The sequence below is a fragment of the Megascapheus bottae genome, chromosome 6, assembly GCF_031878675.1.
Source record: "Megascapheus bottae isolate mThoBot1 chromosome 6, mThoBot2.hap1, whole genome shotgun sequence".
In the NCBI taxonomy this organism is placed as follows: Eukaryota; Metazoa; Chordata; class Mammalia; order Rodentia; family Geomyidae; genus Megascapheus; species Megascapheus bottae.
In genome coordinates, this window is record NC_143514.1 from 15,211,769 (window position 1) to 15,227,815 (window position 16,047).

Consider the following 16,047-nt stretch of genomic DNA (forward strand, 5'->3'; position numbering starts at 1 on the left):
TGGTCATATATAACTATCAAAATAAAATATATGCCAAAATGACAGATAAAAGGCATTCAAAATAATTTTGACATTGATGAAGAGGCATTATCTATCACATCTAGAATATGAATCCCAGCACTATTTGTTATCAAAGCTCTGTTCATGTAATGAGATAATTTACTTAGTTGGATTTATTGCTCATTTTCATGACATTATTATCAACACTGTGAAATTGAAAATAATGCCCCTATTCAGACACTTATTGTATTTTGTTGGCAGAGCTAGTATTTTTGTCAACATTGAAAGGGACAAGTGTGTCACAAATGTAATTTAAGTGAGAGCTTTTCTATATTTCCAACCACAGGTGGTAATCCACTTGTTTCAGGTGTGCCTATGTGGTCTACAAATATTTCTTGAATTCTTTTTTAATACAAAATACTGACTGGCACCACTAACACAGTCAGCTTTGCAGAGTTGGGGCTTGAACTCAGGGCCTGTGCATTGTCCTTAGACTTTTCTCAAGGTTAGAGCTCTACCACTTTAGCCATAGTACCACTTATGGCTTTTTTCTATGTATGTGGTACTGAGGAAACGAACCCAGGTCTTTGTGCATGCTAGGCAAGCACCCTACCACTAGGTCAAACTCCAGGCCCACTATAATGATATCTTTAAGTTAGATGAGATCTACTAATAATTCTTTGTCATTTAAATTTTGTCACGTTAAACTTTGGTTGGATGAAATATAACAAAAAATAAGAAAATATACACAAGAACCTTTTATTTTTGTTATTTATTTTTTATTCTTCTAAAGGACTGAGTGTTTTATATTTATCTAGACTTGCAAAAAGTAAAGTTTATAGCAAATGCAAAGTTCCCATAATTGCCTTCAGTTAAGCTGCTTTTCTTCTATTCTAAACATTTTGTATTAGTGTTATATATATTTATAATTGATTTACCAATATTGATATGTCATTATTATTGTCCACACTAGGCTGTGATCTTTGTGTTGTGCATCTTCTAGGTTCATTACATGTGCATTATAAGAACCCACAGTGAGTCTATCATATAAAATAATTTCAACCCCTTAAAAATAGCCTGTTGTATCTATTTATCCTGCTTTCTCCTCTAAAACCCTGATAACTTAGATCTTTTAGCTCTGAAGCTTTGCATTTTCCAGATTGTTCATATATTTACCATCATTTGAAAACTTACCTACTTTGATTGTCTTCTTTCATTAACAGCATGTACTTAAATCTTTTCTATTTTTCTGTATGCCTTGATAGCCCATCACTTTGTATCACTGATTAGTATTAGATTGCCTGAAAGAATCAACGTTTGTTTATCCATTCATGTATAGAGGGCTTTTGGGTTGTAGTCAAGTCTAGAAAATACTTAAGGTATTATAAACACTTGTATGCCGGCTTTCTTTTCTATTCCTTCTTATGCATTCAATTCATTTCAGCAGGTATCAAAATGTGTCAATGCTAGGCCCTATAATAAGAATATGCTTAAGAGACCTCTGAACTTAAAGTAATCACTCCATTTGCAGTTCCATTTCTTGCTGTCAGTTTTTGATCATATGAGTTTTTAGGGATTTCCCCATTATTATCAGAGTGTAGTCGCATACTAACATGTTACTGGGAATTTAATATCAGACATAAATTGCTAAAATGCTTTGCTAATATTCCCCCCACTGTGACAGGCATTGATCAAGAGCTTAGCAAAGTGACACTTCCTAAGGGTCTGTTATGAGGGACATCGGGTCTTCAGGGGTGAATAGGACTGGCTAGAAGTTCTGCTTACAAGACAGTCACGAGGGTAGCTGTTGGCAGGATGCATCAGTTCCCTGTCATGTGAGTCTCTTTCACAGGACTGCCTGTGTGTTTTCATGATGCAGCAGTCACCTTTCCCCAGAACTATCAACCTAAACTGAAAAGAGCCAGTCAGAAACACAAATAGAGAATAGAAAGACCAAAAATAAATCCAAATATCAATAACCATCTAATATTTGATAAGAGAACTAAAAATTAAGATGGAAAAAGCCTCATCAACAGTGCTGAAAGACCTGGATATCCACATCCAGGACACTGGATCCCTATATGTCACCCAGTACTAAGGTCTATTCAAAACGGATCAAAGGCTTCAATGTAAGACCTGAAACCAGGAGACTACTTTAGGAAGTAGTTGAAAAACACTTGAATTTCTTTCTATTTTTCCATTGTCTGGGATAATGTATAGAAAGGTTAAAGCTACATTCTCCAAGTAGTAAGTGCATTACTTCACACACATTGATACCCCTTCTCAAGATTTTTGTCCCCATTCCCTTCCTCCAACCCCCTCCCAATCATCTTGTTTTCTGCCTTCCCTTTCCTATTTCAAATAAACAAATTAACATATATACAATATAGCAGGTAACAAAGTCAGATACCATAACAATATGAGATTAACAATTAGGGCAAAAAAGAGAAGAGAAAGAACATTGTACATTAAGAATAATAGAAGATAAACCTCTTGTTTCCATATCCTAGAGACCTTTTCATTTAGTCTCATCCTATGTACTTAGATTTTGCGCTATTGTAATTCTCTGCTAGGAGAGTCCTAGTTGTATATTATTACACATGATGGAAACCATTGAGCCTATGTTTCTTTGTGTCTGGCTTATTTCAGTTAATATGATTTTTTCCAAGTCTTTTCATTTTCTTACAAATGGGCGATGTCATTATTTCTGATGGCAGCATAGAATTCTATTATGTGTAAGTATCACATCTTCTTGATACAATCATCTACTGAGGGGCATCTGGGTTGGTTTCATATCCTCCCTATGAACATCATTGTGCTAGCGACTTTCGTATGTCCTTGTTTCTGGAAATTTGACCAATTGAAATACTAGAACTTTTATGTACAGGCAGAAACTTTTTAAGTAAAGTTACAGGGGCTCAGCAAATAAAAGAAATAATTGACAAGTAGGATTGTATCAAACTGGGACATCCTTAATTAGCAAACAGTGTAGAGCCTGGAATATTTCTGCTAGCTATATGTCATAAAATGGCTAAAACCCTAAAGAATTAGCAGTGCAAGGAGTGGAATTTCTGGGTCATAAGGGAGCTCTATGTTTGGTCTTTTGAGTAAATGCTATACTGCTTTCCATAGTGGTTGAATGAGTTTACACTCCTACCAACAGTGTAGTAATGATCCCTCCTGGTCACATCCCCTCCAGCATCTGTTGTTAGTAGATTTCTTGATCATGTCCATTCTAACTAGAATGAGGTGGAATCTCAAAGCTGTTTTGATTTTCATTTCCCTTAGGGCCAGAGATGTCGAGCATTTCTTCTTGTGTCCATAGGCCATTCTTCTTTCTTCTTCAGAGAAGACTCATTAAGTCTTTGGCCCATCTTTTAATGGGATGGCTGTTTCTTTGAAGATTAGTTTTGGAGTGATTCAATTTTTGAGCTATTGACACATTTTAGATATGAGGTCTTTGTCCATTGTATGGTTAGTGAAGACCTTCTCCCACTCTGTGAGCTTTCTACTTAACTTGCTAGCTATGTCCTTTGCCATACAGAAGCTCTTCAGTTTACTGCAGTCCCATTAGTTCAAACTTTTTTTTTTTTTTTTTTGCCAGTCCGGGGCTTGAGCTCAGGGCCTGAGCACTGTCCTTGGACTTTCTCAAGGCTAGAGCTCTATCACTTGAGCCTCAGCACCACTTCCGGCTTTTTTTCTATATGTGGTACCGAGGAATCGAACCCGGGTCTTCATGCATGCTAGGCAAGCACTTTAACCACTAGGCCACACTCCCAGCCCTAGTTCAAACTTTTTTTAATTTGTTGTGTTTCTGGGTCTTTGTTAAGAAAGTTTTAACCTGTGCCAAGGAGACCTAGTGTATGTCTGATTCCTTCTTGTAAAGTTTTCGGGGCATTTGCTTTTATCTTTACCCAAATGTCCAGAAACAAGGACATACTAAAGCCACTAGCACAATGATGTTCATTGCAACAGAATTTACCATAGTAAAGACATGGAACCAACCCAGATGCCCTCCGTAGTGACTGGATCCAGAGGATGTGGTACTTATACACAATGGAATTCTATGCTGCCATCAGAAAGAATGACCCTGTCCCATTTGTAAGTCAATGGAAAGACCTGGAAAAAAATCACATTAAATGAAATAAGCCAGACCCAAAGGACCATAGACTCAACGGTTTCCCCCACTGTAATAATTAGTACACATCAAGGACTCTCCTAGCAGAGGATTACACTAGCATAAAACCTAGGTACATAAAGTCATATAGGATGAAGCTAAATGAAAGGATCTCTAGGATATGGAAACAAGAGCTTTATCTTGTGTGATTGTTTTTCTTAATGTACCATGTTATTTCTCTTCTTCATTTTTGCCCTTTGGTTAATTTCATATTGTTACTTTGTGACCTGGTATATTGTATATACCATAAATTGTATATGTTCATTTGTTTATTTGAAATAGGAAAGGGAAGTGGTGAAAACAAGATGATTGGGAGGTATTGGGGGAGGAAAATGGGACAAAAACTTGAGAAGTTATCAATGTGTGAGAAGTAATGCACCTACTATCTGGCGAATGTAACTGTAACCCCTGTATATATTACTTGTACAATAAAAAATTTTAAAAAAGAATCAACAGTCCAATGAATAAAAAGGAAGACAAGTTAAATAGGTATTATCAGATGACAAAGTTTTTTTTAAAGGCCAATAGAGGATCAATTAGAGTATGAAACTCATTCTATGGACTTTTGGTGCATTTTTGTATTCTGTGAGCAGCAGCTGAGTCAGGATTGTCACTAGGTGAGGCTACCTGGACAGGTAAAATGCCCACAGTATCAGTACAAGTATTTCATTCTCTATAAATGCATAGTAAATGCACTGCACTTGGAATATGATGAACATAAAAATATAAAGATAGCTTCCAAACTACGAATGTTGAGACTCACAATTTAGAAAAGTAAAATATTCATAAGTTTGCCTATTCCTGAAAGCATGGTTGATTTATAACTTCATTCAACGATGCCAGTAGAGTTTTTATTTCACACAAAGAAATGCACAGAAATAATTGCTCATTACCCAGAACTAAGATTCACATATTTTGGCTCAAAATAGGTTTCTGAAGTTTTATCAGGACCTGTTAATACGAATCTGCAGCATAGAAGTTAGGTTCGGATAATACCATAAATTACTCAACAACTACTTATTTTTAATCAGCAAAGAGAACTTGACAATATATTATACTTTATATTCTTTCTTATTATGGTTTTGGACCCAGTTGTAGCAAAAAGATATTATCAGGAATATCCTCGTATTTTGTTACTGTTGTAGTGGCAAAGTAAGAATAGAGTGTTTATCTGATAAAACATGAAAATAAGCTTTTGTCTTACCCAGTGGAATAATATTAATTCTCTTCTGTGTATTCTAACAGATTCATATTTGTTTATCTATAAAGGTCATAAAGCAGACTACTTTCTGTATACATAAGAATTTTTGGAGGATTATCTTACAGGTTTTGGATTGTATTATATTAATGCAGTTTCAATTTTGGGAATTTATACTGATATTAAGAAATTACAAGAAAATAACTATGTATTATAGAAGAAAGGAAATTTTGACTTAATTACTTAAAAACACATTTAACCAAGTACATCATATGATTTGTAAGAATTGAGTAACCCTAACCTTTAATTTCTTATTTATCTTTGATTTTAGTTCCTTTTTCGGCAATCCCCACCCAGCTTTTAATAATGTGTTCAGAGAATACCAAGTTAATTCTGTTATTGTTACTTTTATGTTAGATGCTGCTATCCAGTAAATGTTTGTGGAGTTTTATTTTATTACGGAACTCCTTTGTTCCCTTAGTTTCGGTGATAGCATAATTTCGGAGTCAATTTTCTTCATTTCTTTTTCTGTTTTTCATATTTTCCTCTTACTCTTTTTTTCTTTTCCCTTCTTTCCTTTCTTTCCTCTATTCCCTTATCTTCCCTCTCCTACCTTTCTTCATTTTTACTTTCTCTCCCCTCCCTTCCTCCCTACCTTCCCTCCCTTTCTCTCTTTCCCCCTTCCTTTCTCCTCCCCTCTCTCCTTCCTCCCCCCCCTCTCTGTCAGTTCTGGGGCTGAACTCAGGACCTGGGCTCTTTTTCCTAAAGGACCTGGGCTCTACAAATTTGAGACACAGTGCCACTTGTGGTTTTCTGTAGCTTAACTGGTGATAAGATTCTCCTGGAGACTTTACAGCCTGGGCTAGCTTTGAACTGTGATTTTCAAATTTCAGCCTCCTGAAAGCTAACAGCATCTTCGGGATCATTCTAGTCTTGTTTTCTTTCTGTTGTGTTATGTATCTGTCAATCATCTATTTATCTAATCTAGTTGGTACTCATTCCTCTGCCAACTTTTTACTGTTTTTACTGTTAAGCCTTTTGCATTGATTTTTTTTCTTTTCTAACTCTTTCAGTCTTTCTTAACTTTGAACTCACATTTAAGCCTGAGGTGAGCTTTGACAATATATGACCGACCTAGGATATTCCCTATAGAGGTATTTAAAACTTTTCAGGGGCAGGTTTTGAACAAATTACTACTACCACTATAACGATTACTGCTACTACAAAAATTACTACTGCTACAACAATTACTACTACTACTGCAACAATCACTACTGCTATTACCACCGCTGTTCTATGTGTTCCACTGCAGTAATCTTGCCCATCCCAAAGATTCAATGGCGGCCTGGACACAGCTTTCAAATACACAAACATTAGATTTACCAGCTCTAGTATTTGTAGCTTTAGTTTCTCTTTTAAGTCAAAGGAAGCTCAAATGTAATTGTTCAATTTGGATTGCTTCTGACCTTCACTCATGGAGCATTTTTCAAGTGCTCCCTGGTCTAGGCAACTCTACTATCCAGGAAGATGCCAACAGTAGCTGTATGTGGCTTCTCCTCCTATCAGAATTTGAGGAATACATACAACAAGCTAAATATCCAACTAAATACTGTGATGTTATAGTTTACCTGGAAGGGACAGATTACATGGATGCATAACCCAGATTATTACAGATCTTTACATTTTTAGAAATGTTAGTGCTCTACCACTTGAGCTACAGCACCACTTCCTGTTTTCTGGAGGTTAATTGGAGATTTGAGTATCATGGATTTTGGTGTCTGGGATGGCTTTGAACAACAGTCCTCAGATCTCAGCCTCCTGAGTAACTAGGATTACAGGCGTGGGCCAGCAACACCTGGCTGCAGAACTGTTTTCTTATGAATGAACTTCAACTAAAATATCTCTTCTTATTTCTATCAAACTGTGATGAGGTGCCAGTGACTCATGCCTATAATCCTAGCTCTGCAGTAAGCTGAAATTTGAGGATCACAGCCCAAAACAAGACATGGCAGGGAAGTCCATGGGACTCTTATCACCAAGAAGCTGGAAGTGAAATTGTAGTTCGCGTAGTAGAGCACTATCCTTGAGCAACATTCTTCAGAAACAGTGACTTAGCCCTGAACTGAAGCCCAGGATTGGCATATGTGCGCACTCTCACTCATACATATACACACGTTTATTGAACAAACACCTGCATTGGTTAAACAATATTAATCAATTTATATAAGTAAGAGTTTATTCATGCCTTCAAATATATAACAGTTTGTACAAAGTATAGAGATAAAATAGGAATATTTCAAAAACTGCTAACAGGCAGTATATTAGATTCATCTATAGATATATTAATAAATTCACACTAAATGTCAGCAACATGGATGTATCTCTAGTGCTGTGTGGATCATCACATTTCTTTGCTCAATTTGTGCCTTTCTTTGTATTGTCCTTTGTCTTTTATTTCAATTGGAGGTCATAAAAAAGCAACAGAAATTAACAGACCTAAAAAAAGATAATAAGAAGATTTCTGCTGAATGAAAAAGGTCATTAAAATTGAGGCATGGGATCTGGGCTTGGTGACTCATGCCTGTAATCCTAGCTACTCAGGAGGCTGAGATTTGAGGGTCAAGATTCAAAGCCAGCCCAGGCACTAAAGACCGTGAGACTCTTATTTTCAATTAATCACTAGAAAATGGGAAGTAGGGCTGTGGCTCAAGGATAGGGTGGTAGCCTTGAGCTGAAGAGCCCAGGGACAACACCCAGGCCCAGAATTCAAGTCCCATGACCTGCACAAAAATTGAGGCACTGCAGCAATTTATCATTCATTTCCTACAGGGACATGGGCAGGGGAATATTTTGTGTTTTTCTCATGCAGAACTTTAACCACTTGAACTGAAAACTCACTGAGATTTTTGTTGTTGTTTTTGTTATATTGCCACATACTCATCAGAAGTCCCCAAATAATGGGAACTACTAGGTCTTCGGAGTGTAGTAATTACTCTGAAATTGTTCCTGCATTTTCCATCTGTTTAACACCATGACCTTTAAAAACAAATGACAAATTGTGCTTGCTCTAAAACTCCTCTCTTCATTCTCCTCAACATTTTCTAAGCTTTAATTCTTCCTCTTATATGACAGTAAATGGTTATATGTGTGTGTGAAATGACCTTACTATTTCATTAAGATTTTCCATTTACTTTGATCAGATAACATGTGAGTGTGTGTATGTTCTGCCTTGCTGTTATTGTAAATGATCGTATTTGTGTCTATTGTACAAAATAGTATATATTATAAAAACCTGGTTTGTTAACAAACATCGGAATTTAATTAGTGGTGAGAATATTTAAGACATTGTGCAACCTAATATTATCAATTGCATGAACCTAAGCATTTAAAATGTTACAGTTATACAGCCCAGAAATTAGTGAAGGATTTTAGTTAGATGGTAATGTTTACTCTTTTGTTTCCAATAAAAAATGAATTCTAGTTGACATTCTCCCACTATGTCTAATTTGGGAGAATGGAAATAGAAGTTCCAAGGTAGTGGTTTGTTAAGAGAAGACATGAGTAGGTTTTTGTGGGTAATGCATTTTATATGCTGAAATAAAACATTGTATAAAGATGTCTGTGGAAAACTCTTTGAGTTATTGTACTGATAAGAATTTATTTGATCTTAGGAAGTTCATTCTGCTGTTGGTGTTGGAAGAAGATCAAAAGAAAAATTTAGGAGGCTAGTTTAAAGTCTGTAGCTGTAATTCAGGCAAGAAAACATCTGAGCAATTTGACAGCAGCAAAGACAAAGAGGCTAGAGAGGAAGTGATGGATTTTAGAAATATAAAGAAGGAGAGTAAATTACAACCACAATAGTGCTTGATATAGGTGGCTTACATCTATAATCCTAGCTACTTTGGAGGCTGAGATCTGAGGACTATGGTTTGAAGCCAGCCTAGGAAAAAAAGTCTGTGAGACTCTTATCTCCAATAAACTACCAAAAGGTCAGAAGTGGTGCTGTGGCTCAAGTGGCAGAGCAGTAACCTTGAGCAAAGGCTCAGACACAGCATCCAGGCCCTGAAATCAAACTCCAGGACCATCACAAAATTAGAGAATTACAATGAAGCACGATTACTAATTATATTAGATACACATAATTGAGTGTCATAGACACTCATGATGTGTGGTAATATATAATAATATAAAAATATTTCTAAAGATCACATATATTTGGTACCATAACAGCTTTCCATAGAGTATAAAATGTAATTCAGACCCTTCCCAGAAAGTTTCATTCTATTTTTATGTCTGCTTTGCAGGAGATGGAGCTATGTTCAGATATTTGAAAACCTTCAAAAAAATGACAAACTGTAACCCGTGTCTCCACCTTGGAAACTCATTCATCTAACAATTGCTTTATTATCTTGACATCCTGAATTGTTGATTAAGATGTAGCCATTCAGATTATTTACTGTTGATAGTACAAACTTCTATATATTAGATGTTTTGTGAAGAAAAGTGGCTTCCATTACTCACTGTTTTCAACCCCACGATTGCCCAACCTTGGCTGTTTACCCTCCAATTGAGAGCATGATTACAGATGGCAATACAAGGGTATAATTGTGAGAAGAAGAGCTTATAGAGAGAGACAGAGAGACCTAATGCCCAAGCTTGTCCATTTATAACAATTTAGTCTTACAGGAAGAAACTGGAGTTCTGTGTGAAGTACATTAATTTTTGCTGATAGAGGTGTTAACATAACTTAACTATCTATATGCCATCACGCTAGAGATTAATTTTCCAGCACACGAAACTTTCGGAGGATATTCACATACCATTATCAGTCAATACCACTGGTAAACTGAGTGGTAAATTTGTATAACCCTGCAGTCAAGAAACTGAGACATAACTTTGCAATCCAGTGACAATGTACACCATGTAGAAAGACCATATTTCAAAATAAACACAACAAAATAGCCCACAACACTATTCATCAAAATAATATGGCCAAACAAAATTAGTAAAAATATCTTGAGAAAGATAGTTGAATTTCATTAAGTTGAGAAGGAAGAAATACTGTCACACTTTGGGGTTAGCTAAACTTTGCTGAAATTTGCTTGCTAAGTGTTAAGTGATCCAAGCAAGCATTTTGTGATTTTTCCTTGTCCAAATTTGATAGGAAACAATCAAATGTAGTCAACTGCACGTATTGAAAAATTTTATACTAAAGGTGTGTGCTCTGATTCTTCACATCAGGCTGTCACACGCTAAGAGTTACTGAGGCCTAGAAAGGATAGATATTACAAGAAGAGAAAGATGGCTGATTTTGTAGCCTAGATACTAATGGTAGACCTGGGGCTAGCGTTTGTTTTTCTAAGTTTCTCTCAGGGGTTCACTTTTTGAATGACAAGGAGTGAGATCCTTTGATGTTGTCTCTACTACTGGCTATAGCTGTAAAACCTAACTATTTGAGGATTGGAGAAATGAACAGAGGCAAACAGTTGGGGGAAGTAGAATTTAACATCAATAGGAGATGAATTTCATGGGTTCTCTCTTCCTTTTCTCTGTTTTGTCTCCTAATGAGGTCAAAAAGAGGAATTGGCTCTTGTTCACTGCCCATTAAATCATTAAAAGGCAAGAAAGTGTTTCAGGTAAGCAGAATAGTTTTATTTGACAGCAGAAGCACACACATGAAGTAAAGTAGGGTGACTTTCCATTGGAGACTCCCCAAGGATGACAGTTTTTATAGCCAGGCTCCTTTGCTTTCCTCTGTTTTATTGGTTGAGTGAACACTCAGGGCATTATGGGAAGAAGAAGCAGTTGAGCAGGAGCCCAATACATTATGGATTAAGAAACACCATGATAGGCCTCATGTGTTATCTACTATGTGTTATGTCCATCATTTTTTTTTGTGGGTCGTGAGGCTTGAACTCTGGCCTGAGCGCTGTCCATGAGCTCTTCGGCTCAAAGCAACCGCCCTACCCCTGGGCCTGGGCACTGTCCCTGAGCTCTTACCCTTGGAGCCACAGCTCCACTTCCCATTTTCTAGTGATTAACTGGAGATAAGATTCTCATGGTCATTTGTGCCCCTGCTGGCTTTGAATCGCTATCCTCAGGTCTCAGCCTCCTGAGAAGCTAGGATTACAGGTGTGAGCCACCACACCCTGCTTGTCCATCTCCTTTTAATATCTAACTGATCCCCTTGCTCTTTATCACTTAGTGTGAATCCAATATAATGGAAAGCACAGTGGACTGGAGTAAATGTTACTATATAGTATGAGCTCCAATGAAGCTCTCCAAATACGATTTAACGAGAATTGAAAAAATCTCCAATTTTGCATTCTGTCATCTCAGTTCACTTGAGTGCAAGCCTCAAGCGTTTAAGGGTTGAATGGGAACAGCAGATCCTTAAGAGTCAAAATCACAGGAGACTGAAACTTACCAGGAATAATGTGGTTACCAGAGAATGGACAAACACCCCTTGGTTCTTTTCTTCTTGGCTTTCCTACTGGAATGCTGGAATATAAATGCAGACATAGAAATGTGAACACTGGGATATGAATGAGGCAAAGGGGAATGTTAAGGACTCAGCATTAGACAGACCCAGGAGAGGCAGTTAATGGGGCTGGGGGGACCCATAAGTTCTTCTATGAAGTCCTGGTTTTATTTTTGAGCTGCACATGCTTACATTTGATTCTGACTAAATGTCAGACATCTTAGTGATAGGTTTATAGGCCATCTGCTGGTAGAGAGTATGAAGGCTGACATCCAAATAGCTGAGAGGAGACTTTGAGCATGGAACCAGAGCTTGAGGAAGGTTGTTGGAAACTGTTGTCTGACAAAGCTTCTTATTTTGACAAGCAGGGATGAGAATTTCTTGTCTAAAGGTGACATAGGGACTGAATTCTGTGAAGCAGTGGGTTATAGACAAGCCTGGGATAAACAAACCATCAATACATTCACTGGGCCAACTAGAAGAGGGGTGTGTGTGTGGGGGGGTGTATGAAAGACAGGAGAAAGCAAGAGAGAGGAGCACTTATGCGTACATTCTCTGCCAACACTAAACTAGAAATTGTTGCTTTGTTAGAAATACTTCTAATTAGGAATATGGAAAATATCAAAACAGAATGAATGACACAGATTGATCAAGATCTGGACACTGAAAACATAATTTCTTCACATAATAAACTTTTTTAAAAAACATGAACTGTGTTCATAATCCACTAAGGGCAAGTTGAAAGTAAATTGATATTAATTTTTTGGTCTGTCTTGGGGCTTAAACTCTGGGCCTGGGCACTGTCGCTGAGCTCTTCAGCTCAAGGCTACCACCCTACCTTGGAGCCACAGGCCCACTTGCCATTTTCTAGTGGCTAATTGGCGATAAGAGTCTCAGGTTCTTTAGTGCCTGGGCTGGCTTTGAACTGAGATCCTCAGATCTCAATCTTCTGAGTAGCTAGGAGGCTGAGCCACCACACCCAGCTTTCAAAGTAAATTTGTAAAGAACATATATTCACAAAATCACTTCATTATCCATAGTGATTCTAAGTTCAAAATCTCCTGCAGAAAGCAGGATTAACCTACCCTCTCTACCCCTAATTCCACACAAGGAAACAACCTGTCTGTAGAGGAGTATGATGGCCAGAAAAAACATGCATGAAAAAAACACTAAAATTCTCCTTTCTTAAGGTCTAATGAACAAAGAACATCTCCACCCTCACTTCCTATAAACTCCCAGCTACCAACTGGTCAGGCAGCAAATGTGAGTTTACTACATGAAAGAAACATTAGTTTGGCTAAAACCAGAGTCTTAGTGATATCTTCAGTGTGTATCCTTTCAAGTTGTAGCAGAGCCTTTTTTTTTTTTTCTGGGTCAGTATCTTGTCTGATTTTTTTTCATCCCCCTTCCCCTGCTCTGATATTTGGAATATAACTTGTAAAATGTATTTAATACCTGAAACCTTCAAATATAAAAGTTGTTAAAATTATAGGTAAGGCTAACTAGCAAACACTTCATCTTAGTTATTTGATTTTTCTGTAGAAATCATTTTTTTCTCCTTTAAAATATTTTTATAATATAAATAGGCAGTTGTAAAAATGCAAATCATTCTTTTTCAGCTATGTTTTATTAAATGAAATGAACTTGTTACTAATTAGAAGTGTCCAATGTTCTCATTTTTCTAGGGAAATGTTAGATAAAATGCTAGATAATAATTGATGAGCTGAAAGATTCCCCAAAGAGAAAAGTTATTTATTCATGAACTCTAAAGCATACAAATTATTTCTGGCACACTAGACTGGATCTTAATTTTCAACTTCAGGTAGAGACTAATAATTTTTCCTTATGAATCTAATTAGAGTGTCATTTCAAAACTATTTTTACTTCTGCTTTGGCTTAGCGTCATTTTTAATTTCTAATAATTAGAGAGTATTTAAAGATTTAAAAGACAAACAAGATACAAGTTTCACTTTTATCATTTTATAAATCCAGCACACATTTTCTTAACCTCTTTTCTCTTTTGTCCAAAGGAGAAAAGGTAGGAGAATGTAATTTGTAATGGGTGAGAAAGAAGATATCATAATCTTCTACTTTTACCCTAACTGAAAGGCATATTTTATTTTGTTGTATTGTATTTTCATTTATTTATTTATTTATTTTCCAGTCCTGGGGCTTGAACTCTGGGATCAGGGCACTGCCCTTGGACACTTATTTGCTAAAGGCTAACGCTCTGCAACTTGAGTCATAGCAACACTTCGGGCTTTTTGAGTATGTGGTACCAAAGAATTGAACCAAGGACTTGATGCATATTAGACAAGCAATCTACGAAGGCTATGCTCCCGGCCCTATATTTTTAAAATGCCTTCGATACAGTAATGTTTCTTAATCTCTCTAGACTGAAGGATTCTTTATGTATATATGTTTTGTTTACTTTTGAAGAAAGACTTCTCCTTATGTTGTTGCTTTGTTAAAGCATGTACATCTCTTTTATATTTTGAGTAGCATATTTTTATTATTAATTAGGGTTTCACTAAACATGCTTAATTTTAGGCTTGTAGGTAGCTTGTCAATTTTATTTACCTATGTAAAACTATTGCTTCTTCTTTCCACTGTGAGATTTTGTTTTATTATTTTATTACTTGCCACAATTTAGTGCTTCTTTTTTTTAAATCAATCTTTCCCTTCTGGCTTATTTTTTTGTGTGTCTGTGGGGTTAAATGAATTTTTAAGGTTCTCAATAATTTAAAATATGTCTGTACTCTTAATGATTATTTATAGCACATGGCTTATACAAAATTACACAGAATCAACACGGGATATTTCCAACTCTGGTTTGTCTTTAAAAAAATTATACACACACACACACACACACACACACACACACACACACACACACACACACACCTCTTTTTTGATACTGGGAATCAACCCAGCTTTCTAGCTTTCTAGCTGCATTTGCTGGGAAAGTGCTTTGCCACTGAGCTTCATCTCAGCCTGACATTATTCAACTTTTACAATTATTCTTTTTCCTGTGACATTCTACACTCATTCCTTTCATCCCTCAACTCTCACCCAAATTGTCACTTCCTTAGCAAATCTTTGTTGCAACTTCTTACCATTTAAGTGTCTTAGATAATCCTCACTGTCATTCTGTCATTTCACATTCTTTTGTAACACTCTTTTATTTATTTAGTTTTGGTGGGTGATAGGGCTTGAATTCAGGCTGGGCAATGTCCCTGAGCTCTTTAGCTCCAGGCTACCACCCTATATACCCAACCCCCCTGTAAAGAAGCACAGCCCCCTTCCCATTTTCTAGAGGTTAATTGGAGATAAGAATCTCAGGTCTTTTTTGTGCCCAGGCTGGCTTTGAACCTTGATCCTCAGCTCTCAGCCTCCTGAGTAGCTAAGATTACAAGCCGTGAGCCATCATGTCCAGTTCTTCTGCTATATTCATAAAGATATTCTCCACTGGGCCATGGCTTGCATTATTTCTTCTTTTATTTTTTAACTATCTTCAATGGCTAAATATTCTTTTAATTGTTTATTTGCATCAGAATTTATCCCAATATGTTGCCCATTGGACTGCATATATTTTGTGCCAGTACTGGGCTTGAAATCAGGGCTGCGTATTGTCCTTAGCTCTATCTCCTACGAGCAGAGATTGCGGCATATCTCCACTTCCAACTCTTTACCTGTTAATTGGAAATTACAGTGTCACAGACTTTATTGCCCAGGCTGATTTTGAACTGGGATCTTCAGATTCCAGCTTCCTGAGTATTTAGGATTACAAGTGTAAGCCACTAGTAGCTAGCTTCTGCTGCATTTCAAGTTCTCTAAAATTTGCCTTAGTTTGAGGCAAAAAATAGAATGTAAGAAAGACAGCCTCTTCAACAAGTGGTGCTGCAGAAGTGGTTAAGCACCTGCAGAAAACTAAAGTTGGATCCTTCTTTGTCACCCTGCAGCAGAATTAACTCCAAATGGATCAAAGACCTCCAGGTAAAAGCAGATACCCTGAAAACTTTACAAGAAGTAATAGGAGATACACTAGGTCTCCTTTGCACAGGTCAAAACTTTCTTAATAAAGACCAAGAAACACAGAAATCAGAGAAAGTCTGGAACTGAATGAAACTGCAGAACTTCTGTATGGCAAAGGACATAGCAGGCAAATTAACTAGAAAGCCTATAGAGTGG